This window comes from Diabrotica virgifera, chromosome 7 (assembly GCF_917563875.1).
Source record: "Diabrotica virgifera virgifera chromosome 7, PGI_DIABVI_V3a".
NCBI lineage: Eukaryota > Metazoa > Arthropoda > Insecta > Coleoptera > Chrysomelidae > Diabrotica > Diabrotica virgifera.
The window spans coordinates 221,478,343-221,491,728 of NC_065449.1; positions in this window are offsets into that span (position 1 = coordinate 221,478,343).

Here is a 13,386-nt window from a genome sequence, read left to right on the forward strand (position 1 = left end):
TAGATTTGAGAGTAAACTAAATGTAAGCCCAAATACTTACGATGTCGGGATAGTATCACGAGGTTTTTTCCTGGTTTTCCCTCGTGATTTACTATGGAGTCTCTAGCGCCAGAATTTTACTGCCACCGTTGCATTTGGTTGTCATTTTAATAAATGCAGGTCAATGACCTCAGGTCATTATAAAAATAAGTAGGAAGACTGTTTTCAGACTTAAAAGAAATTAGAGCAGGTGTTTCACCAAGACAGTGTGTTGGGTCCGATCCTATACTTACTATACACGTGTGATATACCTGTACTATAAGACTACACAGTTTCCACTTTCGCTCATGATAATATTATCAATATTATCCAAGCAGTAAGGACGACTAGTGAAGAGGCTACCAACATACAACACATACTTACCAGCAATCATCAACAATATCTAACTACCATATACAGATACTGCAAAGTATGCCAAACTTTTTAGTAAAATTAAAAGAAATAAGAGTAAAAAATTTTACTATGCGTTTGTTCTGTAATATTAGTGTCTTGTTTTGCGTGTTGAATATTGACAGTGGCAAGGATCACATGCCAAAACATTGATTTTAAATGGAAAAATAAAATCTAGTTCCAATTTTAACATTAATTATGAACCTAAACCCAAGGAATAATAATTTATATTAAATTTATGCTAAATATATAATACTAGAAATAAGGAAATATTTTTTAAATCAAACATTTTTGCAATTTAAAGCGTAAACCCTTAACCCACATCTAAAGTAAACCTGCTGTCATACCTAAATCAAACAGGTCAATTAATTTTATAAAGCACTTTTTATAAAGTTGTTCAAAAAGTCAGTACTATAAGTTAAATTTGTGTTTACAACTCCCCGTCATTTAAGCCCTTTTCGATACTTAATTATTCATGGCTTAATTTCTCAAATTTCCATTAAAAGTCCCGAATCACAAAATATAAAATATTATTATCAAGTTTGACGGTTTTCCATAATTCATCAGAACCTTCCACGTGAAAGTTTTGGACTATAACTTTTAGTAAACCAGGGCCGGGGCTACCTCGGCTTGTGTAAATACACCGACCAATTCATTGTTTTGACAAAATGTTCCGATAATATTTCGGTTATTTATACATAGGTAAGGAAAATATAAAGTTAATAAAAACACGAGTTATATTTACATTTAAATAATTTTAAACATTAAGAAATCTTTTTTATGTAATAGAATAGGCGCAACATGTCACTCTAACGTGTTTTAAATGCATTCATTTTTTTTTTTCGAATCCTGAAAAAACTAATAAATATTTTTGAAAAGTTTAAAAACAGAATGAAGGTATACATTATTGCCGAGGGTAGAAAGTCCTTTAGAATAAACAAAATGTTTCTATTGAATGAGATATTTGAAATTAAAAATCACACTAAATTTTCTCTTCGTTTTCACCAGTTTTTCTGAGAATTAGGGCACATAATTAAAATCGTAGCCTCTCAGAAAAGTTCCAAGTACGAAGGGGTTTGAAGCAGGGAGACCCTCTATCAACTGTTCTTTTCAATTGTGTATTAGAGGCAATATTCAGGGAGAGTGGGATCAGAACGCAAGGTACGATCCATGATAGAAGAACGCAGGTACTTGCATATGCAGACGACATAGTATTGATAACAAGAACAAAAAGAGAACTGCTAAGAGCATTTAACCTTTTTGAAAGAAAAGCTAAGCAGTACGGTCTGAAAATTAACGAACACAAAACAAAATTTATGGAAATGGGAGATACACTAAATGAAGAACAGGTTTTGAAAATTAGAATAGATAACTATGGAAAAGAATATTGTTTCGAGAAAGTAAAAGAATTTGAATACCTAGGGGTCACTGTAACAGAGAAAGGAGATGAAGTTCCAGAAATTAAAAAAAGAATTGCGAAGAAAAGACGAGCAGTTGGAGCATTGAGCATACTTTTAAAAAGTACTCTTATCTCAAGAGCAGCAAAATTGCGGTTATATAGTACGGTGATACAACCTACAGTACTGTATAGTAGTGAATGTTGGGTTCTGAATAAGAGAGAAGAAAATGCATTGGAAAGATGGGAACGGAGTGTGCTGAGAAATATTTTCGGTGGTGTGAAAGTGGGAGAGAACGAATGGAGAAGACGGACGAATGCGGAAGTTCAAGAACTGTTTGGGAAGCCAGTAATCAGACATATGGTAAAAACTAGAAGACTTCGCTGGCTGGGACATGTGGAAAGGATGTCAGGGGACCGATGGGCGAAGAGTATATTGTTAAGAGGTGAGGGAAGAAGAACGAGGGGGCGACCGCGGAAAAAGTGGCTGGAAGCAGCCAAAGACGATCTACAAAGAGCAGGCGTTATGAACTGGAAGACAGCTGCCCTGGACAGAGTAAAGTGGAGAAAGACAGTTGAAAAATTTCAAGCCATGGGCCCCTGAGGCCTGCAGTGCTATTATATATATAATTAAAATCGTGATGGTAAATCACTGGTCTCATAAGCTTTCTCGCTAGTACATTGGGATGTAGTGTCAACCTGTCTTCATATTTCTGAGTTAATTGACTAATTTCTTCTTTTACTGTTACAATTTCCAAGTCGTATCTAATAATACTATTTGCAACATACCATGAGACATTTGTGATTATTCGAAAAACCTTTGACTGGAACCTCTCCAATATTTCAATGTTGGAGTTTGATGCAGTACCCCAAAGTTGGATTCCGTAACTCCATATTGGCTTCAGGATTGCTTTGTTGACAAGTAGTTTATTTTTTATTGAAAATGATGATTTGTGACCAATTAGCCAGTATAAATTGTGTAATTTGAGACCAAGTTGTTTACGTTTCATAAAAATGTGCATTCTCCGGTTTAATTTCTGCTCAAGGTGCATTCCAAGGTATCTGACTGTTGCTTGCTGCTTTAGTTGGTGGCTGTTAATACAGGTGCACAGTGACCTTTACGGTTTGTAAAGGTAATATGAACCGACTTTGTTTCATTTGTTTGAAAACTCCACCGTTTTGCCAAGTTTTCATTTTGTTGAGTCTAGTTTGCAGAAGTTAAGAAGCTTTTTGTGGGTCCTGATGTACTGGCATCACTGATGTGTCATATTTATATGTAGCTGTCGAAGTTTGGAAGTTTGTTGGTATTAATTGGTATTGGTTTGTTGGTATTAGCCCAGTCGGGATAGCATTTGACCTTGCATTAGGAGCTGCCCCAAATTTTATTTTTCTAATCTTTAGGGAGGGTCAATATTAGTATAAATTTAAAATCTCGACTGAATTCCACCGTTGCGTTAGCCGCCATCTTGATTTTAAACGAGAACCATTTTTGCTCAAAATCTCCGCCATTTTCAATTTTTTGAAAAAAAGTGTAGAAACTGAAATTGTTTAAAATGTGATGTTCTATAATTTCATTTATTATAATTTTTTTCGTGCGGTCGATATTTTCCGAGTTATGAGGGGAAAATAGTGACAGTTGTAGCATAATTATTGAATTATTGAATTATCTCGTTTATTATTAGTTCTACAACAAATATTTACCTATACAAAAATGAAGAGAATTCAATTTTGTACAATTTTGATGCCGCTCATTTTTTTGATAAAATCAATATTTAAGGTAGTACGTATGTGGTAAATGTGCGAGCGTAAGGGCTGAATGATTTTTTAGCAATTGTTTTTGTTCAATATCTCCGCCATTTTCAACTTTTCGACAAAAAGTGTAAGAACTGAAATTGTTGCAATTACGATTTACTTCAATGTTTCGAGAGAACCAGTGGCGGGTCTCCAAGGGGAGGAAATGGGAAAATTCCCCCCAACAGGGTCCGAAATTAAAAAAAAATTGTTGGAACATCACGATATATTATTAGCTGACATAAAACTTAAAATATCGACAGACAAATTCAACCAACAAAACCCGCTAGTTAATAAAATTAAGTGAACTTAATGTATATAATGTCTTTTTATGTCTTTTATATACTTAGTTTGGTTGATGTTTCATTGGAAGTTTCAAAAATTGTATAAAATATAATTCTCTTTATTTTTGTTTATGTACAATTATGTCGTAAAGTTCATAATAAATGAGACAATTCAATAATTATGCTTCCCCTCCGCTTCCATTATTTTCCCCCTTAACTCGGAGAATATTGATCGTATAAAAAAATTGTGCCAAAGAAATTGTAGGAAATTGCATTTCCAACAATTTTCTTTCCCACCATTTATGTCGAAAAGTTGAAAATGGCGGAGTTAAGCAACAACAGTTCTCATTTAAAATCAATATGGCGGCTAATGCAACCGCGGAATTCAGTCGAGATTTTAAATTTACACTACTATTGATCTCTCCTAAAGGATATAATTATAAAATTTGGGGCAGCTCGGATACAAAATTCAATTCAATAATTATGCTCCCCCCACCACTTTTTACTATTCTCCCATGAAACTCGGAAAATATCAACCGCATGACAAAAATTGTTAAAAAGAAATTGTAGGAAATTATATTTTGAACAATTTTAGTTGAAAATGGCGTAGATATTGAACAAAAACAATTGCTATAAAATCAATCCGGTCTTACGCTCACGCCATTTCCGCATGCGTACTACCTTAAATATTAATTTTAGCAAAAAAATGAAAGAGACCAAAATTATGTAGAATTTAATTCTCTTCATTTTTGTATAGGTACATATTTGTTGTAAAACGAATAATAAACGAGATAATTCAATAATTCCATAATTATGCTCCAACTGTCACTATTTTTCCCTCATAACTCTGAAAATATCGACTGCACGAAAATAATTATAATAAATGAAATTATAGAAAATCGTGTTTTCAACAATTACAGTTTCTACACTTTTTGTCAAAAAATTGAAAATGACGGAGATATTGAGCAAAAACGGTTCTAGTTTAAAATCAAGATGGCGGCTAACGCAACGGTGGAATTAAGTCGAGATTTTAAATTTATACTAATATTGACCTTCTCTAAAGATTAGAAAAATAAAATTTGGGACAGCTCCTAATGCAAGGTTAGGCCTGTTATTCGTCTAACCCGACTGGACTATGGTTTGTTAATAAGTACGATGTATACAATAGCTACAACACTGGCCCCAAGATACTGCCTTGTGGGACTCCGGATCCAACTGGAAAAAGTAACGATAATGCATGTAGGTTTTTAACCCGGGAGAAGTCGCGCCGTTCGAAAAAATCTAACATTTTATCCTTTTTCGTGATATTTGATGAAAAATTTACATTTCAAAACATATCTTTCCACTCGTAAGTGCCTTGATGAAGGGTGTAGTAATGCGTAGGTTTATTTTTATTTTTTTTTCTTCTTTATCTTCTTCTATTTGCGGAATTTATGGCATTTGTGAGAACCAATTAGCTTTAATAACTGTTAGAAATAATATTTCTAACATAACACGTAAATAAAAATACTATAAAATAAAAATTTGTTGTAAATTGGTATTTAAATTTGTTGTAAATTCGTATTTAAATTCGTATTGTTAGATAAAATCTAACGCTCTACCGATTACGTGAGAGATCTGAGCGCCATTGTTACCGAGTTAAAATTGGGAAGTGAGTGAGAGAAAGCAATTTTTTAAATTTGTATAGAATATAAAAGGCCTGTTTGCTAGACTCTATCGAATGATTCTATTCAAAACGTTTCTTTTGATTAACCACCAGACATGTAAGACTTGTCTAAGACTCTAATAAGACTTGTACTGAAAACAATGCCTCTCGTACCAACAGCATTATTTATGAACCCGAACTGGTCAGGGAAAATTTTTATCCCTACTTGTATTTTATCGGAGCCTACTTATTTAACATTCTTTGTGTATGTTATTACATTTTTATTCATTTTTCCTGCGGCAGTATTCTTCATCAAAGGTATCCAAACAGTTCCTCTTTGGTCTTCAAACAGTTTCTCTAATATTCCCACGTTCTTATTTTACTGTCTTTGTCCAAGATGACATTTTCGTCAGAATCGATTAGATTTCATGTCGGTCTTCGTCTTAATATACCTGTCACTTATCTCACCTGTCATTCATGATTTTTTCTTGATTATTTTATCTGCTTTTGTGCCTTTCTTTTATATTCTTTTTTTCTTTTCTATTTATGATGTTGAAAATTCTTTCTATTTAGTATTTAGTACTTATCTATTTATTTAGTACTTTCTATTTAGTACTTATTTCAAAAGTATGCCTATACGCCAGTCAGTGGGAGCAAGAATAGGATATTACCTCCGAATTCTATCCTACTGCATGGATTTTAATGAAATTTTGGGCCTAGCCTCTACTTATCTCCTAATTCAAAGTCTACCCTATGCCGATGTGTGCTTTTATCTTGGGGGTGGTTCCCACCCCTTCTCATAGGTGAAAAGTTTTTGGTTAAAATAACCACGGAATTCGCTAGAGAACCTAAGGCTAAGCAAAAACTGTTTTATATTTTCTTTTTGAAAACTCAATACTTTTTGAGTTATTCGTGGTTGAAAATTGGCCATTTTCATTGAAACAACACCTTTTCGAACGCTTTTTCGCAAATACCTTAAAAACTATGTATCTAACTAAAAAACCTATATAAAAAATTTTTTCTAACAATAAAACACTGAAAACGTTTGTTTTCTATACTTCCACAAAATTTATTATATCTAAGTGACTACAGCTGTTTCGGCGGAGTGCCTTTCTCAAGTACAGAGTGCCTTTCGGCACTCCGCCGAAACAGCTGTAGTCACTTAGATATAATAAATTTTGTGGAAGTATAGAAAACAAACGTTTTCAGTGTTTTATTGTTAGATAAAATGAACTTCCATCAAGTAACGGTCGAATCCATCAATTAAAAAATTTTTTGTAGGTTATAAAAAAAACAAAGAGACGCTTGCCTTCACAAATCTTCCATTTGTAATACAAAAAAATATATGGTAGGTGAAAAGAGTTTGTTTTTTTGGTACATGCCCTAATTGGTGTATTCAACTTGAAATAACAGAGAAACGGTAGATTTTAGGTGTATAATGAAAGACCTTTAAAATGAGTAATATTAAAGATACATTTCATTCAAACTAAGAGAGATATGCTGCAAACAAAATTGATAACTAATGTATTTTAAGAAAAAATGAGAATTTTAACCCCCATCCACCAGAATGTAAATGCATCGTTTTCCTTCTAAAATAGCTTTTATTGTAGTGTTATTTCTATGTTCAAAAAGTTGGACGGGTTTAAAATGAATGGTTTTAAGAAATAATAAGATCAAATTATAGAGCGCATTTTTAAATTTTCTTAAAAATCTTCCTTTTTCTCCATGTAACTTGAAAATACAGTAATGAAAAATTAAAACGAAATTTTTATCTAAAAGAATCACACATTCTTGTGTGGCATCTTTTTTTCGTATCTCACTATCATTTTCGAGTTACATGGAGAAAAAGGAAGATTTTCAAGAAAATTTAAAAATGCGGTGTATAATTTGATCTTATTTTTTTGCAAAAACCGTTCATTTTAAACCAGTCCAAATTTTTTAACATAAAAATAACACTATAATAAAAAGTAGGTATTGTAAAAGCAAAATGATGTATTTTAATACTGATGGATGAGGGGTTAAAATATACTTCTCATTTTTTCTTAAAAGACATTAGATATACATCAATTTTTTTGTAACATATCTCGCTTAATTTGAATGTAGGTAATCGACATTTTTAATATTGCTCATTTTATTTGTTATTATATAGTACCATTATACACCTAAAATCGACCGTTTCTCTGTTATTTTAAGTTGAATATACCGATTTGAGCATGCACCAAAAAAACAAACTCTTCTAACCTACTATATCTCTTTTTGTATTATAACTAGAAGATTTATGGAGGAACGAATCTCTTTGTATTTTATAAGATTTAAAAATATTTTGAATAGTTTTTTTGTTAGATGCACAGTTTTTAAGGTATTCGTAAAAATCCGTTCGAAAGGTGTCATTTTTTAATTAAAATAGCCAATTTTCAACCACGAATAACTCAAAAAGTATTGAGTTTTCAAAAAATAATAATAGAACATTATCCCAAGATAAAAGAGCACGTCGTCATAGGGTAGACTTTGTTTCTTAAGCTATTCCCTACTTAGTGTAAAAATAAGTAAATCGATGTAGTAGGATGGAATTCGTAGCCAAATACCCTCATTGACTACCCTATTATAGCTTGATTTATTGATTGAATAATTATATTATACGGCTCTTTATATATTCCATTGTGTAATAAAAATAGGTGGGCAGGAATTTTTTGGTGTCGAAGTGAACCGGTTCTGTAATTTTCAAGTTATAACTCGTATAAAACGGTCTCCGGTTAGCAAGTTGGCTAGGCAATGAATTAGACTTTAAACCAACATAACTAAATTTAGCAGAAAGCTCTAACGGCCGTGTTATAAACGATTATGTCTCTTGTTCCAGTTGTATAAGTTGAGCCATTTTGGACCCTTATTATTGGACAGTTTGTTACATCTAATGAGAAGTCTATCGATTCTGAATTTAGTTCGGATGCTACGGTTCGAACCCCGATGCTATGAATTAATGATGTGATGGGCTTCGTGACAAGTTGCTTCCGAGTAAACGCTTGCAAATTAGAAATTTATATTTTCCAGACGAAAAATAAAATAGCTCTAAGTATTTGTGCTTAAGGAGTAAATAAAGCAGAAGAAAATACGCTTTACGTTGCATTGGGAATGTGGTTGCTAAATTACTATCGATGTAAAAGCAAGGCAAAAGGGTTGCGCAAACATAATAAGAAAGAGAGGGTTTAAATTAAATTAAAGTTATATAATTGCAATATTTGGGACATGTTGTAACGAAAACACGATGGACTACCCCAGCTATTTGAAATAGTATTCGAAAATAATATTTCAACCCACCAAGATAGTTACCGTTCAAGGTGTCTGTTCGTCTTGTCCTAATCTTAAATATTTAACCAATCATGTTTATTGTTCATAAAGATATAATGAAAATGTGACTTATTAAATGCATTAACAAATATATTCAAATTCTTGCCAAAAACTAACAATTCTTGGATTATACTTATGGCTTTTGGTATCTGGTTCGATGGTAAATACTTGATGTCGAATGGTACTGCTGTTTGTACAACTGGCACTGGGGTTCTAGAGGTTGTATTCTACCAGGCCTACAGATGTTGGTTAGTTGCAGTCTAGATGAAATTCATTGCAGTCTGGATGATTTTGTTCTCGTTTTTGTATCGCCGGCAATTGAGGATTATTGAAGCCCTCGGAGGGAGGACGGTGATCTTTATCCCAAAAACTAGAAGAAATAATGCGTATAAGTGGCAATCAAGAAGTTAATAACCAAAATGCACGTTTGCCAAATAGTATTCAAAAACTAGTAGATGGCAAGGGTAAATTAAATGGAATTAAAATGATACTAGTTAAATTATCTGATTACTAAAAGCATATCAATAGATGAAATTAAATATCAGAGCACATGCTTGTAGAAGATTGGAGGTTAGGTATAGAAAATACTAGAAAAATTGTTATTGAACTGTGATTATAAGAAAAAAATAATAAATTTTCTTACCCCAAGAGATCGTCTGTTTGGAATAAAATGAAGCTAATATTTAAATTTCATGTCTTTAACTAAATTAATTTTGTCCCTCCATTACTAATTGCCACTTTCATTGACATGACAGCGCAAAGTATGAGGAGATGGAAAACCATGTTCCGTATTAAAAGAAATATCTAGAAAGTAAGAATAATATGAAGTACGTTCCGTATAATGCTTTAAATGTTAGATGAAAAGAGAGTTGTCTATAGAACAGGCGCCAAACAGGTTTTTAACGGAAAAACAAGTTTAAACGAATGCAGAAGATACAGAAAATAGAATAAAATAATTATTTAAAAATAAAATAGCAAAGATGTGACGTTTGCAACGTGACAATGTCATGAGGAGACAACGTTATAACTTGTTGCAATTAATAATACAAGGAATAATACAGCGTAGAAGGAGTCGTTGAAGAAGACATATCTCCTGGTTTTGGCCGGCTATTTGGTTATAAATTACCAGAGAGTAATTTCAATTTAACCTAATTTACTGTTCCGTAATATTAAGGGATAGCGCCTCTTACCTAAACTAACAAGACAGTGTACTATTCTAACATGCACAGGCTCACAAGCTAGTTCAAAACGTTTTGCTCTCTTCAATCTTCTAGTTTATCGAATAGTATCATGGATCTGTATTTCCTCAATACTATCGTGCCCATTGACTTCGTGACTTCCTGCCATCTTCTAGATGATTATATCCACAGTTTTTATTCCTATATCCTTACTGTTTGCCACGTCCAACTTCTTGGTCCTTCTGTGGAAGTGACCAGGTTTCTGTTGTATATGTTAGCACCGGAGGAAAAGACCAGTAATTTACCTGAAAAAAATGTGAATTTACCATTAACTCAGTTAATGGAACGAACGACAGAAGAATAGTAGTCAATGAACGAATCCAAGCAGGAAACAGAACCGAATAGAGATACAACTTCTACAAAGTCTAACACAGAAGGATAAAGAAAGATTGAAGATTCTAGAGAGAAAAGTAACTAGGAGTCACTAACCTTAGGTAGTAATGAATTTAAAAAAACTGATGAAATACGAAGTAAGAGAACTTTCGAAAGGAGAATTGATCATCGTCAGATTTATCAAGGTACAGAGACTCAGCTGGATGGGAAATATAGAACATCAAATGGATACCAGTATCAGGCAGACCAAGAGGAAGACCCAAAACCAGATGGGAGACCAGATAGTTGAGGACCTTAAGAGGATGGGAGTTAGAGAATGGGTAACCATAAGCAAAAACAGGAACTACTTAAGAAAAATTATAGAAGATGCCAAGCCACATAACCCAATGTAACACCAAAATATTAATGGAGACTGATATCCCACGACAAATGAACGGAAAGAGTCCAAAAAGGTTGGCAGTCATAATGAGGATGATGTATGTATGTTTTGAAACCGGTTGTAGCCATAGATATCCGCTATTCTTTGTGAATTATTAATTATAGAAAAAGCAACGAAATTCCAAAAAACGGGGGTGTCAATTTTGAGACCAGAGAATTTTGAGATATCCAAAACCATCTTCTAAAACAATCGTTATACAATTTTAATAATCGCACTTCTACCAAAATTCACTTTTACCAAAATTCACTTTGAAGTGAAATCCACTGGTGACATATTTTGGAAAATGTATTTTTATCGCTCGCGCACAACCTCTTGTAATACCTTTCCATTTTTTAAAGTTTCATTCTGCAAACTAATGACTGTTTGAATTTGGAATAGGCTTTACTCATTTGTTCCAATTACGTCTGGCAAAAATTCAACAATTTTTTGTAAATTATTGATCGTTTCGGTCGTTTTCGAGCTAGACACGATTTGTGCTGGGATAAAAAAATCCAATCGAAACACGTTAATCACGGTCAGTTACATGGGCATATAACACTCGTCTACATATTCTACCATTAATAAAGCATGACACAAAGTGTAGAGAACGGCATAAAAACCGTCTGATTAATTATCACATCAAGAGCTTCAGAAATAAAAGATACAATTATTAATACAACATCGACGTCGCAACTTCTTGTGGCGTATGCTGACGACTTAGCATTGATTAGCAGAAACCTAAACAGTTTAACGGAAGCCTTTGTGAAGTTGTGCAAGGAAACATCCAAAAGTGGTTTAGCAATAAATCAACACAAAACAAAAGATCTAATATGCTCAAGAAAAAATACAGTTAATGTGACAATTTTAAATATTGTTCAATATGAGTTTAATAAAGTAGAACACTTAAAATATCTTGGGTCTCAGTTAATGTAACTAATGAAAGAATCATGGTAATCAACGAAAGAATCCTGGCAGAAAGCAGAACCTACTGGAAATGCAACAACTTCTTGAAAGATAAGCTTACTCAGAATAATAAACTAAAAATTTACATAGCAGCAATTAGACCAGTAATCAGGTATGGTGCTGAAGTTAAATGTCTAACACAGAAAGATAAAGAAATATTGAGGATCATAGAGAAAAAAATAACTAGGCGAATAGCAGACTTACTAAACTCAGGTAGTAATGAATTTAGAAAACTGATGATTTACGAAGTAAGAGAACTTTTGAAAGGAGAAGACATCGTCAGATTTATCAAGGCACAGAGACTCAGATGGATGGGACATATCCAGTGTTGCCAATCGGCGGATATTTATCCGATTTGCGTATCTTTTTGAGAGTTGTCGTATCTTCTTCGTATCTTTAAATAAATCGGATATTTGGGTATATTTTTTTGTGTCTACCAATCTACTACAACAGACTAATAACAAAAGTAAACTTAAAAAAAATCCGCTTCTCGTTCATATATTCCCAACAACACATTAATTTTCTTTGATTCCAGCCAAATTTCTATAAATAACCTATATATTGGATGAATGTTAGCGACATACGATACTTTTCATGGTAATTATCTAAGTAGGGACAGATAAGAATGGACAAAACGGCCTGTGCGAATTGTTTTGTTTAGAATTTGAATGCACAAATGTTTCCACTTAAGGCATACTGATCCAATTCAAATTTCAAAAACAGGGATTCTGCCATCCGATTTTATTTATGGGCTTTTAGTCTTTAAACTTATGATAGCTACTGCACGATTTAGTTTTATTTTTATTTTATGTAGTGCAGTGCTTCAGTAAACGTCTGTTGAAATAAGTTTTGGTTTGTGAAAATACTTTTTTATATTGAGTAAATGGTGAAATTAAAAAAATGAAGCTACTATATATTTGTTTCCTAATTTAAAAAAAGTATTTTCATTGCTATTCGTTCTACCATTTTCAAACGCTAATGTCAACGGCGTAACCAGGAAGATCCTAATGGGGGTTACAACTACATACTGAAGGGTCTCTTGCTAGGGGAATAGTAATGGTGTTAAGCGTATATAGCTCAAAGTACATCCCAATGGGGGTTACAACCCCCAAAACCACCCTAGTTACGCCACTGGCTAGTATAGAAAGAGTTTTCAGTAATGTATTCAATATAAAAAGAGATAAAAGAAACCTCTTAAATATATCTACAATTAGGGCTTTAGGTATTGGCGACAAAAGATTGTGTCGGTAATACATACTGGCTGTGTAAAATTTACACCTTCAAAAAAAATGTTACAATGTAACTTATGGCAAAATAAAAATTAAGAATTTTGTACTTTATTATTTTATGTTTTTTTGTGTGTTTTGCATTACGTAAATGTTTAGGTTTTTAATGTTTTAACATTAAACACAAGCGAGGGGTTACAAGTACTGGATGGTCTCTGGGAGATATGGAATAGTAATGGTGTTAAGCGTAGATAGCTCAAAGTATATCCAAATAACCCCTGGTTACGCCTATGAGCGTATCTTTTCGTGACAAATCGG